At 37.1% G+C, this 12,550-nt stretch overlaps 1 protein-coding gene across 3 annotated transcripts in view; it reads left to right on the top strand.

Annotated features, from left to right (window-relative positions):
- Positions 1-12,550, top strand: part of ATRNL1 (attractin like 1) — a 434,071-nt gene that overhangs the window by 302,929 nt on the left and 118,592 nt on the right. The window lies entirely within an intron of this gene.

Genomic DNA, 12,550 nt, shown 5'->3' with positions numbered 1-12,550 from the left:
TATAAATTTTCATAAAACAAAAATATTAGAACACTTTCCTCTGAGTATTCATAAAATGTTGAAGAAATTATCTTTGGGGATGATATGATTCTTTGCATTTTGAACCAGGTAGAAGTTTGAAAAAAATAATATAATCAATCACCAAAAATATTTGAATTATTTTTAGGGACCTCTTTGGAGCTACTTACCCAGATAAAAGTAGCTCCTGTGGACTGATCCTCAAAAATGGCCATATAGGAAATGAAGGACAAGATGTGGTTAAAGTAATCTGTGTCTGTGTATATTTTTAATTTGGTAACACAGTTTAATAACCCACTGAGTGGGACAGTTCAGTCTCCCTTAGCCTGTCATCAGGGTGTCTTTGATGCTGGATTTTCATGTTGCCTTCTCCTAATACAAATGTTAGGGTTGCACATAAGAAAAATCACAGCTGATGCTGGTCTTTCAGACCTGCATCCTGGCACTGACAAGCTGCCTGCCTCTATATAAACTGGATTTTCCACACTGGTATGAAGTGTGGGCATAAAGCAAGATTTCCTACTCTGTGAGAAGCTCCAAACCCCTCCTAACCTGGTGAGGAAAAGTATCCTTCTCTTCTCCTGATGGCCTTAGCTGAGGGTTTGGGACCTATTAGCAGTGCACAAGATCTCCAGTGCCAAATCTGAACAGTTTGTCTTAAGCATTGAGCACTGGTGGAGAAAGTTCTCCACAGGTGCAGGGAGACTGCAATGGGGGCATTATCCAGAATTTTTTCCTGTAGTACCTTCAATGGCTTCTGTAGCCCACCTCCATTTATGTGTAGCAGGGAAGGATCTGAGAATCCTTTCAGGTCATCACATCCCAGCACTGCTCTTGTACTTCACACCTTGTGGTCTTTCAGGTCACCTTCCCTGACAGGAGCCTGATCTTTGCTTCACAGAAAGGAGCTGCCTCCTCTGCAGTGTCCCAGGCTTCCCTGCTGTCATTTGGTATTTTGGACCATGCTAGAGCTAATATTGAATGGGATCCTTACCCAGATAAATATAGAGAAAGTTTGCTGGTCCTCAGTTAAATGGGAGAGAGAATATAAATGTTTCCCTGCAGAGGAAAAAAATCATCTTGAATTCATATTTGTTGGTTAAAACATATCTATTTAAATTACAAAGTTCACATAATCAAGAAATATCTTTTTGCCTGTTAATAATCAACCAACCACCACAACCCCAACTGAGAAAATCAAAATTCATGTTGAAGGGTTTGAGCATTACATTTTAGAATACTTCCCTCCATTCCAAATAAGTAGGGAAAATTAATTAGCCAAATCATCATTGTCATGCTCTTTTTAAGGAGCTCCTGAGGGCAAGTCCTTACTTTGCATGCACTGTTATAAATATAAGTCTGCTGAGGAAAATCATTGAGATGTGTGGCACATTTAACTCATAGATAACATCTTTGTTTCCTTTTGTCTCACAATTAAGAATGTTACTGATTTTTTTTTCTTGGTAAATAATTTTCAATTAATGAAATTCCAGCTGTCTCACATATTATGGTGGTGTAGATTTGAAAGCATTTAGCAGATGCCCATATGAAAAAAACTATTAACACATAGCAGGTTCCCTGACATTTTCAACCAATCCAGCTGGAAACAATAGCAGAAAAGAAGTCCACATTGTTGAAAAATTCAGGGCTCTCTCTAATGCAGGTAAAGGATTCCTATGCAGAAAGTGGCATACTGTTGCAGAATATAAAAATGTCTGATGCTTTCAGTTTTGTAAGAGGAATGTCATGAATATATTTTGTTGTATTTATTCACTCTTTATACAAACTGTACAAGACTGCATATAAAAAAGGAGCCAATTAAGATTCCAGGTAAAAGACAAAATTGTCTTAAGTTTTTGCTCCAGCTAATCACTCCTGATATCATGTAAGAGTTTCTAAAAAGCAGCAGTCAGAAATTCTGATAATTTATTTGTCCCTAAGCATTTTAATCTGATACAGTTATTTAAAAAAGCCCTTTAAGACTGCCATAAAAATCCTATTAGTAGTTCACTACTTAAAATCCTACCAGTAAAGTCAAGCTTGGGGAGGAAGTAAAGGAATGGGGAAGATGACCTTGACTTGCCTAAAGCTTGCAGTATTTAATTTGGAAATGGGCCATATTAGAGGAAAGCAGGTAAAAGAGATATGCATGAAATTTCATATGCACAGAGACTGTGTGGAAATGTACTTTTGGAAGTCCCTGCTTATTCTGGTGAGCTAATCATTGCAATATATGAGTTTTAAAATTCCTACATTCATTTTCCTGTGTTAAAAAAAGCAAGGGGTTTTAGAAGAGGGAAACTGAATGCTATGTGGAAAAGTGTCTTCTTGTTCTTTTTGTTTCTTTCTTAGGATTTAGTATGGGTAGAAACAGTAAAGCTGATTTTTCATCTTTGTTGTGCAAATTCCCCACTATGCAGTGCTAACACGAGACCCATTTTCTGTTTGAATCCATCTAAGCCTTTAAACCACAATTTAAATGATGCACAGTGCTTGTGATCATATCCATAGTAAAGGGATGAATTCTTAATATGTTTTGTGAAGTTACATCTGTGTAAGGTCCTTCAGTGCTTTCCTGTGCTTCACTCTGATTTAAGTTATTGCACTGTCAGTGTCTCCGAATAACCATGGCAAATTCAAATTTAAAGTCTGTCAGTTGGAAGGGAAATTCTAACGATTTACTGATTGTGATTTTACTTTAAGGTAGCTAGCCTATCCTAACCACATACAGTTACAGTAGCATTCCACGAGTCTCCTCATCTATTTTAAGGATTTAACTGCAAAGGTAAATCACTGTGTAAGGTGGATGTATACAGAACAGAGTCTGTAGGACAGTGACTGCAGAACTGCTAAAAATATGTTGAGTACATCGCTTCCTTCAATGAGGATGAGGGTTGTTGGATCAAAGCAAATGAAAGAAACTAAATGTAGCTGGAGTGTTTGACCCAGCTGAAGTGGCTGTTCAGACAAGCCTTCCATTCCTGTGACACAGAAGTGCTGTGCTTCCCCCTGACTGTGTCATTGTCACAATTCTGTACTTGGCTGTCCTCTCTGTTGTAAATTAAAATAGATGAAAGCTGTCAAGCCAAGCCTGTGATAGAGGCTAATTTGATGTGATATAATTGATGAACTCTAAATCGTCCCACTTCTCTCTCTTGAAACATTCTGACTGGAGCTCAAAATGCCAGGGTGCTTTGATTTACACTCTGTCACTTTTATATTGAAAGTCTCAGTGTAGCAGCAGTGAGGGATTAACTTCTTCACAGTATTTCTTTCTAATCTGTAGAGTATGCACGCACACAGACTGGTGCAATCCCGTGTAGGAACAGTATACTGGGAAAGTCAGATTTCCTTGTTTGCTGCTGGTTTGTGCACAAAACTATTAAGATTAATAGAATAGCAACCTGACTTCTGCTGCTACAGATATTGCCAAGGTAGTCTCTTGGAATTACTGTTGTGCTTAGTATTTCAGAACTGAATTTTAAACTTTTTGGTGTAGTTAATGCTTGAAAACCCTTTATTTCTGATATAGCTGAAATATTTTAGGAGATTAGACAGATTCTCGTCCCTTTAGCTTTCTAGGTAGCGATTCAACTCTTAAAATAATTCTCCATAGAAATGTTACACGCTTCAGACTTTCTGCTGTCAGCACTTTCTTGATTTTTGTACTTTCCTGTTCAAGATATTTGAACTCAAAGCAAACTGTCTTGGTTCCTTGGTTTCTTTCAAAGGTAAGGGATGCTCAGTGGCCTTGATTTCTTAGTTCTCTAGCAGGAGTGGAAAGCTTTTCCATCAATTTTTACTGTTCAAGTATTCTTGAGTAACCCCCATTAGAAGCGTAACATCTCACAACTGCTAAATCAGTTGTTTCAAACAGAAGCAAAAGGAACAAAGGAGAGCTGCTTTAATTCACATTCTTACTCTGATCAAACAGAGTAAGAATGATCAAACTGATCAAACTGCATCAGTTTCAGAACCTGTTGCTCCCCGGCACAACATGAGCTGGCTCTGGCCACATGCCATTCCCCCCAGCGGTGTGTGCCAAATTCTTGCTGACCTGAATGTACCACTTGTACCTGAATGCTCACTTGTGGTGAGCAAATCAGTGAAGTTTGAAATATTTCTTTGGCTAGCACCCAGATTTCAGATGGGTATCCTAGTTTCAAACCCCTTCTCACTGAAAATGCCAAGTGGATGGGATTTGTTATAAGGAATTTCTGTACATTTGGAGTGACCAGACTTTTTTCTGATCTTGGCTGTAACTTAAAATCAAAACTCTGTCTTTACTAATGATTTGTAATTGAATGGCTGATGTGAAAAATACTGGGTATTAAAACTTCTATTGGATGCAGTGGTTGAGCTAAAAATGAGGCTCATTTTTAATGAAAAGGGCCCTTGTAACACAGGGTCAAAATTTGCAAGGCTTTTATAGGAGGCCTTTACTCACCCACGACAGTAGCACCAGGTACTGTAGCTTGACCATTCATCTCCTTACACTGGGGATTCATGTGGGTGAGGGCATTTCCATCCTGAAACAGGCAGGAACGCTGGTCAAGGTACCTATTTTTGGTCCTCTTTGCAAGACAGGGACAATGATGGTTATTCAGCTAAATACTCTAAAGATTAAAACTTGAAAGCATTTAAAGGCATCAGTCGGTCATGGGTACATCGCCAGTATAATGTCCTTAATGGTGAAATAATTTATGCTTTAAGGAACTTCTAAAGGATCACTTTAGGATAGTTCTGTGTTTGTCAGTGGTGCTGCACCTAAAAAGTTCAATTTACACTGTCACTTTATCAGTAATCTCAAATAACCATCTCAAAGATGGTTTTAAAGAATTAGAGGTAATAATAAAGGCAAACTTCACCTTTGTTGGAGTACAGCCCAGTTTTCCTACTCAAGATTATTATTTCTCTTCTTTTAAAGCTTTTGTATGTGTCACAATTTCATTAAAAATGAAGAAAAATAAATATAAGCCTTGATTTCAATGTCATCTGGAAAGAAAATCTGAATATTTTGATCACCTGAAGTGACTATGGGGCCTAGCATCCAGGTACGCTTCAGACACTTCAGCTTTTTATAAATTGGCCTAGTTCCAATTCAGTCATTATAATTTGGACTGCAACTTTTCACATCACTTCACAAAAGAAACAAATCCAGTGTCTACCCTTTTTTTGTCATGTAGGTTAAAAACTGCATTGACATTGTTTGCAAATTAAGATATACATGTCCTGCACTTTAGCTTCTCTTTAAAGTAATAGTATGTACATTGCTTTTTTTCTGACTTTCTCTGTTCTAGGGAATAGTCTCTTTTTAAAAGTGCTTTAGTTAGGGCCTCTTTAAAAAGGTTCTTAAATACCTACAGTGAAAATCAGTTACGATATCAACCAGTAAAGTAGAAAAATGCTTGTGTAGGAGAATACTTGCTAAATATTTTCAGATACCAAAACCTGGTTAAATTTATTTTAGAATATGTAGAGAATTGGCTAAGCACATACATGATTCCAGAGCCTGTCAGGGTTCCAAGATTTCAAGTGCAATCAGAGAGAATTCCCATCTAAGTAAAGAAGAGGGCAAAGGAAGAGCAGGGCAATTAGGCACCAGCCAATATATCATGAATTCTTAGGAAAGTATTGAGATAAACAATTTTCACATGATCCATAGGAATGTAGAAAAAAGTGAAGAAGTGAGACATTTAATGTTTTTTTTTTTCAAGCACAAGTTGTGTCAAGCTATTGTAAAATGCAGGTGAACCCAGTGGGAAGAAATAATGATGTCCAACTCCAGTTCAGAAGGCTGAATGATTTCTTTATTTTAACTATGCTATAATACGTTAATATTCTATATAAAGGAAGATACTAAAACTACATACCTACTTTTTCTAACTACCATATCTAACTAACTCACAACTTGTGACCCTGTTCTCGAGAGTCCAGACACAGGTGGATCTGATTGGCCACCAGGCTCAAACAATCCTCACCAGAATCCAGTCAAACAATCACCCCAGGTAAACAATTCTCCAAACACATCCCACATAGGAAAAACAAGGACCAGAAATAGAAATTGTTTTCTCTTTCTTTCTCTCTGTGCACCTCTATGAAAAATCCTGAGAGAGAGAGAGAAAAATGTGCTTGCCACATCAAGCCAAACCCAATTTCTTGATACAACAGATTAGCAGACCTTTTAGACAAACAGGAAGCGAATGTCAAAGTGTATTCTTGAAGTTGTTGGATATAAGTTGTTCATTGTAGGAAGGGAAAGACGCATCAGGTGGGCTTCTGCTGGAGTCTGATTCTGGTATTGATTTAAGACAGGAGGGAGCACTGAAGATGGGAGCAGGAGTGGTGAGATAACATTTACATACTCACATTTGTTTACAGTTGAGAAGGTTGAAGGGAAACTTCAGATTTATAAAGAACTCCTGTAAAGCACACAAGAGTTTTGGGGGAGATTTCTCCTCACTTGTAGACAGAGAATGGTCTCCACTGCAGACAGTACAAGAAACAATTGGCTTAAATTTCAGCATGGAGATTTAATTTAAGTGTTCTGGACTTCTGGAGGGACTGTGGAACAACTGTGGCCTTTTTAAAAAGCATACCTCTGCCAGAAGAATCATGATTGCACTGCCCCTGTGTAGGACCAAGGCACAGGGGTGGACCAAGTGCTCTCATGGGGTGCCACTTAAACTGAGTTTCCTTTATCAGATTGCTATCTTTAAAGCAATTTGAATTACTTTAGGAAGAGCTAGGAATTACCAGCTTGTCATCTGTTATTTAAGATAAGTAACTAAAGCTGTTTTTTAACAGTTATGATAATGATGGATAATATTCATGGTGCCTCATGTCAAAAGGCCATTGCTTAAAAACGTTGATAGAAAGTGCTGAGATTTTGTTATTTTAAAGAAGTTTCACACTGTGGCTATTTCACTCATAAAAATGGTAGTTATGTTTTTAAGTAGTTCTTTAGAAAACATTTTAAAAGCATTATTTATGTAGCACCATTGTAGATAACAGAGTTCCAAGCACCATACAATACTTGACTCTTTCATATTCTGAAATAATTTTAAGACATATTTTAATATGTTCACTTAAAAACAACTGTCCTTAAGCAAATACAGAATGTTTTCTGTGAAAACCTTTCAGCATCTACAATTAGTTGACCTGGCTCTTTTCTCTGTACACAGAATTACTTTGCAGAAAAAGCATTTTTAGAAATGTTCCGTTGACTGAAAATGGCTGTGATAGCTAACAGCAAAATATTCAACAGTTTGCTGAAAGGATTTTTTTAAACCCATTTGATTAGGGATAAGAGCACAATTCTAGGATTAGTAAAACCTACTGAAAGACTTAAGTACATCTTTAGGAACCTTTAAAATGTTTGTGGTTACAGATCTGTGTAAATGTGCAACATGGATTCACTGTGATCCAAGTGAAAGTGATAGGATTAGCTCTTGTTTAGCACTTCTTAAATTTTAAAGCAGGAAATTTAATTTTGAGTTTATTATTGATTCTTAGCACCCAAAAAATCTCTCCATGCCAAAATATTCTTTAGGGAAAAAATAAGAAGGATCAAACACAACCTTGTTGTAACATGATCCCCCCTACTGCCAAATGAGCATCACCCAGGGTGCCCCTTTCAGTGTTCTAGAGATGAGAATTCTATTCCAGTATCACAAAGTTCCAAAAGCTGAAGTCACAGCAGATTCACATTTTGCTCTTTGCTTGCTAATGTGCAATACATTAAATATCTGTTCCTTGGATCTAGCAAAAAAATGACCTTTTCAGGGCTCATCTTTTTTTCTCATTTTTGATTTGTTCAAGGGAAATTGCAGGCGACTGGTATTTGGTTTCCAAAAGGGATACATAAAAACTTGACCTTTTGGAACTGTTATTTTTTTGGGGATGTGTACACTGTATTTTAAGTATGTCTTAGCTGTTGTTTGCTGGACTATGTCTAGTTTAAATAGCCCTTCATTTTATTCAGTATAAAGCTAGGACAAAAAGTATAACTCCTCTCATTTTTTTCCCCATGACAGATCTTTGCACACGCCTGAGAGCACCTTTCTTCAGGCAATTTTACAAGAAAGTGATATGGAATAGGCCCTGGTATCTCAGGAAGTTTCCACAGACTCTATTTTGCAGTGCAAATAGCACGTTATACTATGTCCATCATTGTAATATCTCATTGCCTACCTGAATGCCCTCTTGTGTCAGGGAACTTTCCACTTAGCACGGTGGGAAATGAGGCGGAAGGAAATGATTGTTTAGGAAGTTCATGATGGAGGGAATGACCAAATTCAGATTGTCAGACTGCTGTCAGAACCATGGCCATTCCTGCTGCTTGGTTTCCTATGCCAGCTTTTATCCATCTCTTAAAATCACTGTACTTCATGCAGTCATGGGATAGTGAGCTTATTTCACCTAAAACCCAACAAAAAAGTTTAATGACTGTGATCTGCCTTTCCAGTGAAAGCAGCTGATTTGGAAATTAAGTCAAATAGTTTATTCAACATGTAAATGAGAAATTGCTCTCTTTTCCAGCCATATAAGTAGCCAATTTAATCTGAAGAGATTTTCAGCACCAAGAGTTACAATGAGAAAATTTACAGAGAAGTCAAGCTTTGTCTTGTGCAACTTAAAGTGAATAATCAGGGCTTCATTAAAATATCACTATGTATAATTCAGTTTGAAAATGAGAACTTAAGATTTAGGAAGATAATTAAATTGTGTTTCTAACTAAAATATCGGTGATCCACGCAGATGTGTGTAAGTCCATGTAAGTTACTTCTGTTGATTGGATGTGGCAGTAAGAATCTTCCAGAATATTCAGTGAATGGGTGAATTGCATTGTTTAGAGAGGCTCTGGTTTTGCAGGGCTATCCATTTACAGTCTTAATATTTTTAAGCCTTGAAGCTTGTCAAATGCAGTGTGATCAGAAATTCGTCAGTGCAACTCTCTGTGAGGTTTTGAGATTTTTTCTCCTTGCAAATATTTTCCCTATAAAACTCAGATTTAATGCATGGCATTGTTAATGCTTCTGTTGTAGCCTTTGGATGTTACTCACATCAGCAGTTGACAGTACAGAAGCAGCAAAGGAGGTGACCAAGTTGTAACTGCAGACAAGTCAGAGCTGCAGGATGAATAAGCAGAACAAGAATTTCAAATTAGACATTTGAAAAATCCTTGTCACTATGAGGGTTGTGCAGCACTGAACTAGACAGCAGTTTTCAGAGAGTTGCAGAATTACCATTTTCTTGGTTTTCAATACTCACCTTGACAAAGTCACACAAATCCAGGTACCACGCTGATAGTGATGTCATCTAGGAAGAAAACCAGACCCATCTAAGATGTGAAGGAAGAAAAACTAGAAAACTTAGGCAGTTGTTCCTGTTAAAATAATAGACATTTTTCCACCTGCCATACCCTTATTTCTGGAACAGTGTACCAAGAATTCCTGGCTCTGCTTGGCAGTCAGAAGTCTCCTGAACATTTTTTTTTTTTCTGATTGCCCCCTCTTACTCCTACCTCAGTGTCCAGCTGCCCCGTGACTCTGGGCATGCACACTGGTCAGGGCACCCTTTATGGCACACTCTGGGTGTCTTTGGTTGCCCGTGGGCTACAGGACAAGCAGAGGTTGCCCAACAGAAATATGTTTGAAAGGATTCCTCTGTTCATCCTGTTACAGCACTAAAATGGCCTCATCCTTTTCAGCTCTCCTAATCTATCAGTCTGTCAAGAATGTCTGCTACTGTATAACAAAGAGAAAGCTCACCTCTCCTAGTTCCTAACAACTCATGCAGTTTATTAGATTTTTTCCAATTAGGGCTTTTCCAGGGCAGTTATGCTGGAAGGTGAGCAGCGTAGAAAAGCAATGCTAGTCAGAAGAGCAGTATCCAATTCCACATGAGAGAGCAAGTCTTAAAGAACAAAAGAAACAAAAAAGAAGCAAAATGGTAACCTTTCCTAAAATATAACACTTGAAACATGTTAGCCTGAGTTTGCTGAAATACTGTATTCTGTTAATGTTAACTCACTGTAATATGTATTTGGCATTGAATGTTTTATTGTACATGAATACAATATGGGCATTAAAATATTTTGAAAGTGATGTTCTCAACCAAGAGCAAAAAATATCAAAACATTTCTACTTAAATAAGAACAGCAAAGAATAAATTTCCTTATTATAGCACACACAAGATGCCATGGAACATTTTAATTTACTCCAAACTGCATTGATCAGAGGAGTGGTATCCCCCATGAGAATATTTTGATCAGTGGTAAAATTGAATTGCATTCCTAGGCAACTGCTTTCTTGAGATAAACTTCTAGATGCAAAAGCATGTCCCATTTCAAAATTCTTATTTCACTAGAACACCAAAACTCAAAATTATCATAATCTACAGGCTAAGCTGTCTACATGTTTATGCAGAATCCAGTGAAATGTATATTTTCATGACAGGGAAATAATTATGGCAAAATGATTGGGTTTAGAAGAAATGTTTTAAAATTATATGGGTGTTGAGTGAGAAATTGACCTAATTTATAGTGTCCTAGCATCTTATTGTTCCTCACTGAAGACCGCTATGATTCTATATTTTAGATGAAAGACTCCTCAATATGATAAATATTAATACCTTGGAATTGCTGCAAAATAATAGCAATACCTAAAAAAAAAATAATCTTGTCAATAATCTTGTACTTAATGAGATTTAAAATTATGGTAGAACTTGAAATTGGTTGTCTGCTCAGTCATATAAATGCTCATTGAATTTCTCAGACTTATGCTGAGAAAATGATATTTTTATTTGCCCATACTTTAAAGTGAATATTTAGAGATATGTCTGCATTCCAAATGCTATAGATTAAATTTGTGATAAAATATTCAGATATTACATGTTAATGCTATCTGTTTATCTGATGTCTCCAAGTGAATATCCCTAATTACTGGAGAAGTGTGGGTTTGGGGTTTTTTCTGTGATTTTATAAAATTCAGTATATTTTTAGGACTTGAGTATATAAAAGCAACAGCATTGTAGTTTCACTTTCCACTATCCCCTGTTTATTCTGCCTCAGTTGTGATGAAATCTGTGGAGGGATTTTGTTTGGTTTATCTCTTTGTTGAGAGGGTAAGGAAGAGCTTTTTCACTCTTCTCATGAAACGCATGTTCAGAGAGTTTCCATGTTCCTTGCCATAGGGGTGAGGTAGGAATTCCCCATAACTGGAAGCTCCAGAACTTTGTCCCAGTACTGGTACAGGGACAGTTGCAGATGGTGGGAGGCAGTGAACTTTTCCAGACACCAAACTGATTTTAAACATCATAATAGCTTCCTGTATTTCTCCTCATTGCATCTTGTTTTTTCTGTCCTGCACCTTGCAGAGAGCTTTAAAATGATGAAGGGAAAGCAGCAGTGTTTTGAGTAAAACATTTTGATGTGCAAGTGCTCAGCTTGCTCAGCTGCCAAAATCAGCAGCGCTTTATGGGCAACCAAACATTTGAAAGTTTTCATTCTTGTTTACAGAGCTAATTAAGAATCTTTGTAGCACTCTTTTCAAATGCCAGACTATCAAAATTACAGTGACTCTCTTGTGAATGAAAAGGTTCTGCTGAATGCCTGACCAGGAGAAGAGGAGGAGAAACCTACTGGCCTTAAAAACCAGAGAACATATCAAATATACATTTCTTTATAATCTGCATTAAATAAATCTTTTAAATAGTAGTATGTGCATTTGGAGCATAGGTTGTTCTGCTCATTTAAGCATCTTCCCCAAGCAATTCTATTTGTTTAAAACAGTGTTTGGTTTCCCATTAAACAGTAAGCACTTGCCAATAGCTCTGCAGACTTAGAATACTGTAATGAGTTCCATGTGGCAGGACTGTTCTAATTACACTCTTCTTCAATTTTTGCTATTTTAAGAGGAAAAAGAGGTGCATGTAGTAATTTTAGGATGCAGTGACTCATTATTTTATACTTTAAGTTTTTGTGATCTTTCTTAAGTTGTTGGTAGGACTGGAGGGTCATAGTAGTTCCTTCCAGCTGTAAAATCTATTAGTAAATTGTACTGATGCAAATCAATGCTGATGTAAATACTAGACACAGACCACCGGTTTAATGTTGAAGTAAAGGGTTAAAAACATAATTCTTAACCATCTAGATATTCATACTTGGCTTTTATTTATTCTCAATATAAAACATGCAGTGTTGCCCACAGACATATTGATTGCCCTCTTGGTGTGATATACTGGGAGCCCGTTTGTGCAGGAGATGCTGGCAAACACACTGCTTGGCTATAAAATCCAGGCCTTGGGAATGTACTGGCCGTGCACTGTGAGATTCTGGTCTGATTTTAACATTACAAGTGCATCTTTAAATTTCTATGGACAATCTTAAAATGCAAGTTGAGGCAAAATGCATAAGAAGCACTACAAAACGAGTTTGTTGCTTTGTAACAGATCTTAAATCAACAGTGTTTATTAGTAAGCTGCCAGCAAATATTTGCTTGCATACCTTTTATTATTTCAAAGGCTTTTA

This window comes from Vidua macroura, chromosome 8 (assembly GCF_024509145.1).
Source record: "Vidua macroura isolate BioBank_ID:100142 chromosome 8, ASM2450914v1, whole genome shotgun sequence".
In the NCBI taxonomy this organism is placed as follows: domain Eukaryota; kingdom Metazoa; phylum Chordata; class Aves; order Passeriformes; family Viduidae; genus Vidua; species Vidua macroura.
The sequence above is the reverse complement of the archived record's forward strand: the minus strand, read 5'-3'. Positions and strand labels throughout refer to the sequence as shown.